Raw genomic sequence first — 10,204 nt, 5'->3', positions numbered from 1 at the left:
ACCATAACATCCTTAACGGCATCAGAGAGACCCTCTTTGAAATTCGCCGCCAGGGCGCACTCATTCCACTGAGTAAGCACAGACCATTTACGGAATTTTTGGCAGTATATTTCAACTTCATCTTGCCCCTGAGATAGGGACATCAAGGCTTTTTCCGCCTGAAGCTCTAAATGAGGTTCCTCATAAAGCAACCCCAAGGCCAGAAAAAACGCATCCACATTGAGCAACGCAGGATCCCCTGGAGCCAATGCAAAAGCCCAATCTTGAGGGTCGCCCCGGAGCAAGGAAATCATAATCCTGACCTGCTGAGCAGGATCTCCAGCAGAGCGAGATTTCAGGGACAAAAACAACTTGCAATTATTTTTGAAATTTTGAAAGCAAGATCTATTCCCCGAGAAAAATTCAGGCAAAGGAATTCTAGGTTCAGATATAGGAACATGAACAACAAAATCTTGTAAATTTTGAACTTTCGTGGTGAGATTATTCAAACCTGCAGCTAAACTCTGAATATCCATTTTAAACAGGTGAACACAGAGCCATTCCAGGATTAGAAGGAGAGAGAGAGAGGAAGGCTGCAATATAGGCAGACTTGCAAGTGATTCAATTGAAAGCACACTCAGAACTGAAGGAAAAAAAAAAAAAAATTTTTTTTCAGCAGACTTCTTTTTTCTCTCCTTTCTCTGCCAATTAATTTAACCCTTTGTGGGCCGGTCAAACTGTTATGGTTCTCAATGGCAAGAGAACATAGCCCAGCATACATAGGAACTAGCTCTTGGAAGGATGGAAACTTAAACTGACCATGAACTAAACCTACCGCACAACTAACAGTAGCCGGGTAGCGTAGCCTGCGTTTTATCCCTAGACGCCCAGCGCCGGCCGGAGGACTAACTAATCCTGGCAGAGGAAAATATAGTCCTGGCTCACCTCTAGAGAAATTTCCCCGAAAGGCAGACAGAGGCCCCCACATATATTGGCGGTGATTTAAGATGAAAATGACAAACGTAGTATGAAAATAGGTTTAGCAAAATCGAGGTCCGCTTACTAGATAGCAGGAAGACAGAAAGGGTACTTTCATGGTCAGCTGAAAACCCTATCAATACACCATCCTGAAATTACTTTAAGACTCTAGTATTAACTCATAACATCAGAGTGGCAATTTCAGATCACAAGAGCTTTCCAGACACAGAAACGAAACTGCAGCTGTGAACTGGAACAAAATGCAAAAAACAAACAAGGACAAAAGTCCTGACTTAGCTGGAAGTTGTCTGGTAGCAGGAACATGCACAGAAAGGCTTCTGATTACAATGTTGACCGGCATGGAAGTGACAGAGGAGCAAGGTTAAATAGCGACTCCCACATCCTGATGGGAACAGGTGAACAGAGGGGATGATGCACACAAGTTCAATTCCACCAGTGGCCACCGGGGGAGCCCAAAATCCAATTTCACAACACCCCGCCCACCAAATCGGAGGTCGACGGTCCCCGCCCACCAAATCGGAGGCCGAGGGTCCCCGCCCACTAAATCGGAGGCCGGTCCCCGCCCACCAAATCGGAGGCCGAGGGTCCCCACCCACCAAATCGGAGGACGAGGGGCCCCACCAACCAAATCGGAGGCCGAGGAGCCCCGCCCACCAAAAGTAAGTGCGGCCCCAAAAGTAAGTGCGCCCCCGGGTGCAAAAGTAAGTGCGCCCCCGGGTGCAAATGTAAGTGCGCCCCCGGGTGCAAAAATAAGTGCGCCCCCGGGTGCAAAAGTAAGTGCGCCCCCGGGTGCAAAAGTAAGTGCGCCCCCGGGTGCAAAAGTAAGTGCGCCTCCGGGTGCAAAAGTAAGTGCGCCCCCGGGTGCAAAAGTAAGCGCGCCCCCGGCCCCGGGTGCAAAAGTAAGCGCGCCCCCCAGTCCCGTGTGTGAAAAGTGCTGCTGTAAAGCTGGTAGCGCTGTTCAAGCACCATGTATTTCCTTCAGGAAATGCCCATCTAATATATAATTGCCTAGAATACTACTTCCTGCAATTTGTGCCAAGAAAGAACATACCAATATACATAGTTATTGATACATATTATTTATTATTTACATTATTGTTCTTAAGCAAAGAACCGTTGTTGTGGCATTTGCCACAACACGCAAAGTTGTTGTCTGATGTCTTTCATCACTCCCCTCATAAGCATGTTCATGGATCCTGTGTAACTGTACCTTAAATAACAAGAATTGTCAAGAGCTGGTGAGTGCAGCCATTTTTTGTTCTTTCTTACTATTATTTATTAATTGTATTATTCTTACATTTGAATAAATAAAGTATATATGGATTCAAGACTCCCGATTCTTTAGAATCGGGCTGCCATCTAGTTTAACATATTACTATAGGATTAGTAATGGATAGGTGTCTTATAGAGGTGTCTTTGTTATGACCCCAATGGCGAGGGTCTCAGAGGAACGTGGAAGTCTGCAGAGTACAAAAATCCAGCTCATAGGGCAGTGGTAACTGGGTTGACCATATATCTACTCCTAACGCCAACACTAGAAGTAGCCGGGGATCATTCCTACGTTGATTCTAGATGACACGCGCCAGCCGGAGAATCTAGCTACCCCTAGTAGAGGAAAACAAAGACCTTTCTTGCCTCCAGAGAAGGGGACCCCAAAGCTGGATAGAAGCCCCCCACAAATAATGACGGTTAGGTAAGAGGAAATGACAAACACAGAAATGAACCAGGTTTAGCACAGAGAGGCCCGCTTACTGATAGCAGAATAAAGAAAGGTAACTTATATGGTCAACAAAAACCCTATCAAAATCCACACTGGAAATTCAAGAACCCCCGAACCGTCTAACGGTCCGGGGGGAGAACACCAGCCCCCCTAGAGCTTCCAGCAAAGGTCAGGATATAGATTTGGAACAAGCTGGACAAAAATACAAAACCAAAACAAATAGCAAAAAGCAAAAGGCAGACTTAGCTGATATAACTGGAACCAGGATCAGTAGACAAGAGCACAGCAGACTAGCTCTGATAACTACGTTGCCAGGCATTGAACTGAAGGTCCAGGGAGCTTATATAGCAACACCCCTAACTAACGACCCAGGTGCGGATAAAAGGAATGACAGAAAAACCAGAGTCAAAAAACTAGTAACCACTAGAGGGAGTAAAAAGCAAATTCACAACAGTACCCCCCCCTTAGTGAGGGGTCACCGAACCCTCACCACGACCACCAGGGCGATCAGGATGAGCGGCATGAAAGGCACGAACTAAATCGGCCGCATGAACATCAGAGGCGACCACCCAGGAATTATCCTCCTGACCATAGCCCTTCCACTTGACCAGGTACTGAAGCCTCCGCCTGGAGAGGCGAGAATCCAAGATCTTCTCCACCACGTACTCCAACTCGCCCTCAACCAACACCGGAGCAGGAGGCTCAGCAGAAGGAACTACAGGCACAATGTACCGCCGCAACAAGGACCTATGAAATACATTGTGAATAGCAAACGACACAGGAAGATCCAGACGAAAAGATACAGGATTAAGGATTTCCAATATCTTGTAAGGCCCAATAAAACGAGGTTTAAATTTGGGAGAGGAGACCTTCATAGGAACAAAGCGGGAAGAAAGCCATACCAAATCCCCAACGCGTAGTCGGGGACCCACACCGCGGCGGCGGTTGGCAAAGCGCTGAGCCTTCTCCTGTGACAACTTCAAGTTGTCCACCACATGATTCCAGATCTGCTGCAACCTATCCACCACAGAATCCACCCCAGGACAGTCAGAAGGCTCCACATGACCCGAAGAAAAGCGAGGATGGAAACCAGAGTTGCAGAAAAAAGGCGAAACCAAGGTGGCGGAACTAGCCCGATTATTAAGGGCAAACTCAGCCAACGGCAAGAATGTCACCCAATCGTCCTGATCAGCAGAGACAAAACACCTCAAATAAGCCTCCAAAGTCTGATTGGTTCGCTCCGTCTGTCCATTAGTCTGAGGATGGAAAGCAGACGAAAACGACAAATCAATGCCCATCCTACTACAAAAGGATCGCCAGAACCTGGAAACGAACTGGGATCCTCTGTCTGACACAATATTCTCAGGGATGCCGTGCAAACGAACCACGTTCTGGAAAAACACAGGAACCAGATCGGAAGAGGAAGGCAGCTTAGGCAAAGGAACCAAATGGACCATCTTGGAGAAGCGATCACATATCACCCAGATAACGGACATGCCCTGAGATAGCGGAAGATCAGAAATGAAATCCATGGAGATATGTGTCCAAGGTCTCTTCGGGACAGGCAAGGGCAAGAGCAAACCGCTGGCACGAGAACAGCAAGGCTTAGCTCGAGCACAAGTCCCACAGGACTGCACAAATGACCGCACATCCCTTGACAAGGAAGGCCACCAAAAGGACCTGGCCACCAGATCTCTGGTGCCAAAAATTCCCGGGTGACCTGCCAACACCGAGGAATGAACCTCGGAAATGACTCTGCTGGTCCACTTATCCGGGACAAACAGTCTGTCAGGTGGACAAGACTCAGGCCTATCAGCCTGAAATCTCTGCAACACACGTCGCAGATCCGGAGAAATAGCTGACAAGATAACTCCATCTTTAAGAATACCAACAGGATCAGCGACTCCAGGAGCATCAGGCACAAAGCTCCTAGAAAGAGCATCGGCCTTCACATTCTTTGAACCTGGTAAATACGAGACAACAAAATCAAAGCGGGAGAAAAACAATGACCAGCGGGCCTGTCTCGGATTAAGGCGTTTAGCAGACTCGAGATACATCAGATTTTTGTGATCAGTCAAGACCACCACACGATGCTTAGCACCCTCGAGCCAATGACGCCACTCCTCAAATGCCCATTTCATGGCCAACAACTCCCGATTGCCCACATCATAATTTCGCTCGGCAGGCGAAAACTTCCTAGAGAAAAAGGCACAAGGTTTCATAACAGAGCAACCAGGGCCTCTCTGCGACAAAACGGCCCCTGCCCCAATCTCCGAAGCATCCACCTCAACCTGAAAGGGAAGTGAGACGTCAGGCTGGCACAAAACAGGCGCCGAAGTAAACCGGCGTTTCAACTCCTGGAAAGCCTCCACGGCAGCAGGAGCCCAGTTAGCTACATCGGAGCCCTTCTTGGTCATATCCGTCAAAGGTTTCACAATGCTAGAAAAATTAGCGATAAAACGACGGTAGAAGTTAGCGAAGCCCAAGAACTTCTGAAGACTCTTAACTGACGAGGGCTGAGTCCAATCAAGAATAGCTCGGACCTTGACTGGGTCCATCTCCACAGCAGAAGGGGAAAAAATGAACCCCAAAAAGGGAACCTTCTGTACACCAAAGAGACACTTTGAGCCCTTGACAAACAAAGAATTTTCACGCAAAATTTTAAAGACCAACCTGACCTGCTCCACATGCGAATCCCAATTATCAGAAAAAACCAAAATATCATCCAGATAAACAATCAAAAATTTATCCAGATACTTCCGGAAAATGTCATGCATAAAGGACTGAAAAACTGAAGGCGCATTGGAGAGCCCAAAAGGCATCACCAAGTACTCAAAATGACCTTCGGGCGTATTGAATGCGGTTTTCCATTCATCACCTTGCTTAATGCGCACAAGGTTGTACGCACCACGAAGGTCTATCTTGGTGAACCACTTGGCACCCTTAATCCGGGCAAACAAGTCAGACAACAGCGGTAAAGGATACTGAAATTTGACAGTGATCTTATTTAAAAGCCGATAATCAATACAAGGTCTCAAAGATCCGTCCTTTTTTGCCACAAAAAAGAATCCCGCACCAAGAGGGGAAGAAGACGGACGAATATGTCCTTTCTCCAGAGACTCCTTGATATATGAACGCATAGCGGTATGTTCAGGTACCGACAGATTAAACAGTCTTCCCTTAGGAAATTTACTGCCTGGGATCAAATCTATAGCACAGTCACAGTCCCTATGAGGAGGCAGTGCACTGGACTCAGACTCACTGAAGACATCCTGATAATCAGACAAATACTCCGGAACTTCCGAAGGCGTAGAAGAAGCAATAGACACAGGCAGGGAATCCTCATGAATACCACGACAGCCCCAACTTGAGACTGACATAGCCTTCCAGTCCAGGACTGGATTATGGGTCTGTAACCATGGCAGCCCCAAAACAACCAAATCATGCATTTTATGTAAAACCAGGAAACGTATCACCTCGCGGTGTTCAGGAGTCATGCACATGGTAACCTGTGTCCAATACTGCGGTTTATTTGCTGCCAATGGTGTAGCATCAATACCCCTAAGAGGAATAGGATTTTCTAATGGTTCAAGAGTAAAACCACAGCGCTTAGCAAATGAGAGATCCATGAGACTCAGGGCAGCACCTGAATCTACAAACGCCATGACAGGATAAGATGACAGTGAGCAAATCAAAGTTACAGACAGAATAAATTTAGGTTGCAAATTACCAACGGTGACAGGACCAACAACCTTAGCTATACGTTTAGAGCATGCTGAGATAACATGTGTAGAATCACCACAGTAGTAGCACAAGCCATTCCGGCGTCTATGAATTTTCCGCTCATTTCTAGTCAGGATTCTATCACATTGCATTAAATCAGGTGTCTGTTCAGACAACACCATGAGGGAATTTGCGGTTTTTCTATCACATTGCACCGAATTAGGTGTCTGTTCAGACAACACCATGAGGGAATTTGCGGTTTTGCGCTCCCGCAACCGCCGGTCAATTTGAATAGCCAGTGCCATAGTATCATTCAGACCTGTGGGAATGGGAAAACCCACCATAACATTCTTAATGGCTTCAGAAAGGCCATTTCTAAAATTAGCGGCCAGTGCACACTCGTTCCAATGTGTCAGCACGGACCATTTCTGAAATTTTTGGCAATACACTTCAGTCTCGTCCTGCCCCTGAGACATAGCCAGCAAGGCCTTTTCTGCCTGAATCTCAAGATTGGGTTCCTCATAAAGTAAACCGAGCGCCAGAAAAAACGCATCAAGATCAGCCAATGCCGGATCTCCTGGCGCCAGCGAAAAAGCCCAATCCTGAGGGTCGCCCCGTAAGAACGAAATAACAATTTTTACTTGCTGAGCAGAATCTCCAGATGAACAGGGTCTCAGGGACAAAAACAATTTACAATTATTCACGAAATTCCTAAACTTAAACCTGTCTCCGGAAAACAGTTCAGGAATCGGTATTTTAGGTTCTGACCTAGGATTTCTGATAACATAGTCTTGTATGCCCTGCACACGAGTAGCCAGCTGGTCCACACTTGTAATCAAGGTCTGGACATTCATGTCTGCAGCAAGCATAGCCACTCTGAGGTAAAGGGGAAGAAGAAGAAAAAAAAACAAAACTCAGAATCTTCTTTCTTATAATCCCTCTTCTGCAATGCATTAAACATTTAATACGGGCCTGGCAAACTGTTATGACCCCAATGGCGAGGGTCTCAGAGGAACGTGGAAGTCTGCAGAGTACAAAAATCCAGCTCATAGGGCAGTGGTAACTGGGTTGACCATATATCTACTCCTAACGCCAACACTAGAAGTAGCCGGGGATCATTCCTACGTTGATTCTAGATGACACGCGCCAGCCGGAGAATCTAGCTACCCCTAGTAGAGGAAAACAAAGACCTTTCTTGCCTCCAGAGAAGGGGACCCCAAAGCTGGATAGAAGCCCCCCACAAATAATGACGGTTAGGTAAGAGGAAATGACAAACACAGAAATGAACCAGGTTTAGCACAGAGAGGCCCGCTTACTGATAGCAGAATAAAGAAAGGTAACTTATATGGTCAACAAAAACCCTATCAAAATCCACACTGGAAATTCAAGAACCCCCGAACCGTCTAACGGTCCGGGGGGAGAACACCAGCCCCCCTAGAGCTTCCAGCAAAGGTCAGGATATAGATTTGGAACAAGCTGGACAAAAATACAAAACCAAAACAAATAGCAAAAAGCAAAAGGCAGACTTAGCTGATATAACTGGAACCAGGATCAGTAGACAAGAGCACAGCAGACTAGCTCTGATAACTACGTTGCCAGGCATTGAACTGAAGGTCCAGGGAGCTTATATAGCAACACCCCTAACTAACGACCCAGGTGCGGATAAAAGGAATGACAGAAAAACCAGAGTCAAAAAACTAGTAACCACTAGAGGGAGTAAAAAGCAAATTCACAACATGTCTTATAGACACATCTCCATTACTAAGCCGTGGGCTTGATGTCACCTGACAATACAAAGGTGACATCAACCTCACAAATATGAACCCCACTTGCCACCGCTACAGGGCAAGTGGGAAGAGCCGGGCAAAGCGCCAGAATTGGCGCATCTAATAGATGTACCTTTTCTGGGCAGCTGCTGTTTTTAGGCTGGGGGGCCTATATCAATGGCGCCTTACCAGCCTGAGAATACCAGCCCCCAGCTGTAAGCTTTAGCACGGCTGGTTGTCAAAAATGGAGGGACCGCATGCCATTATTTTTAATTATTTATTTATATAGTTAAAAAAACAGCGTGGGGACTCCTTTTCCATGATAACCAACCTTGCTGAAGCTGTCAACTGAGGGTTGCAGCCCACAGCTGTGAATTTTGCCTGGTTGGTTCAAGAAAATAGGGGGGAACCCACGTCGGGTTTTTCATTCATTTATTTTGTTATTTTACAGGTGGCGGTTGAGGAATACCCCAATCATCCGTTCCTGCTGTCACTGTTATTAGCATCAGCAGGTGTCGGATGATGGGAGTAAGAGTCCCAAAAGCCCCCACCTGCTGTCATCATTCTGACTTTAATATATCTCTCATCATTCTCCTCTGCTCGTGCCAATCGCTGGCAGAGCAGGGGAGAATGATGAGAGCCATCTTCAGTACCCGCGCTGGGGAATAGCGCTTCCTGTAGTGCTTCTTCCCCGATGGCTACCCGTGTGGTACTGATGCGGCACGCGGTTGCCACACGTATTACACACATGGACACACGGACACGGATATCTCTGGTACCGTTTCTTCTGGTACTGGAAATGAATGTGTGAAACCGGCCTAAGACAGCTTAACTGGATTCCAGTGCTCCAGGGAACTTCATACAGCAAGCAGTGCGGGCGTCTGTCCAGGAGACCAGGAGCACATCACACTACAGTGTAAGTTATTTAACATTACTCTTATTATTATATCTTTCTATTTATCTACATCAATTGGTCTCATATGTTCATTCCTGGTCATTTAATATAAGATGTGGATACACTGACACCTGGTGTTGGAACTTTGCACTCACACCTAATTATTTATATATCCAGTGTATTTTGGTTGTTGTGACATTGCTATATATATAATTGCATAATAATTCTTGTGATTTTTGCCCCATTGCACTTTACATATCATTTTTGATGGCTGTACTTTCACGCATTTCATATATTTAAAAAAATAATAATTTTGTGTGTACTAAACATTATATATTTTTTACCATTTTTGATCATTTTTGTTAATTTTATGTAATTTTGATATTATTGCACATTTTGACACCCCCACATCCACTACATACATTCTGGTAAAAAGCGCCCCTTTTTCATAGCATGCAATGTATCATGCTAATTTATTGAATTACTACTCTATGTAATTTGTGATCGTTTTTTCGATCCTTTTTTTATCTGATCAACTAATAAAATTATTTTTAACCTTATATTTTGGACTTTCAATCGGATCTCTTTCATGTTTTTTTTGAGTGGCAATTTTCCGATTGTTCAATTTTCGGTCCACCTTTTCACAGTAGCACTAACCAAGGGGGGTGATATATACTAATTCATATCTGGTTTTACTATATCGATAAGACAATAATATCTTTTCCCTCCCCTTTGGGTATTTGGTGCCTCTGGGCTGCGTTCCCTTTCTTCTGTTAATCGTTTTTGATACAGCAAGCAGTGGTAGATCGCTACCAGATCCCAATTTGACAACTCCAAAATCCGTTGCTGGCGTCATCTGTTGATGATAAACCCCTATCCGAAGCCGTTCAGGTGGGCACCGAGCAAGTAGATGCTGCCCACTGAGAAAATGTGCTTCCTAGCCTGTCTCATCCACTTCTTCTGTGTCTTCCGTGGTTCTGCATGCATGAAACCATCCTTGCTTGGAGATCTGGAGAGGTGCTTCGTTGGGGACAGACTTGCCATGAGGAGCGTCTTGTACCGGTACCACTGGTCCGACCACCGGTGGCACCATCTTCTCTGTTGGGATTACTATTTGCCTAC

Source organism: Ranitomeya variabilis, chromosome 1 (assembly GCF_051348905.1).
Source record: "Ranitomeya variabilis isolate aRanVar5 chromosome 1, aRanVar5.hap1, whole genome shotgun sequence".
Lineage (NCBI taxonomy): Eukaryota > Metazoa > Chordata > Amphibia > Anura > Dendrobatidae > Ranitomeya > Ranitomeya variabilis.
The sequence above is the reverse complement of the archived record's forward strand: the minus strand, read 5'-3'. Positions refer to the sequence as shown.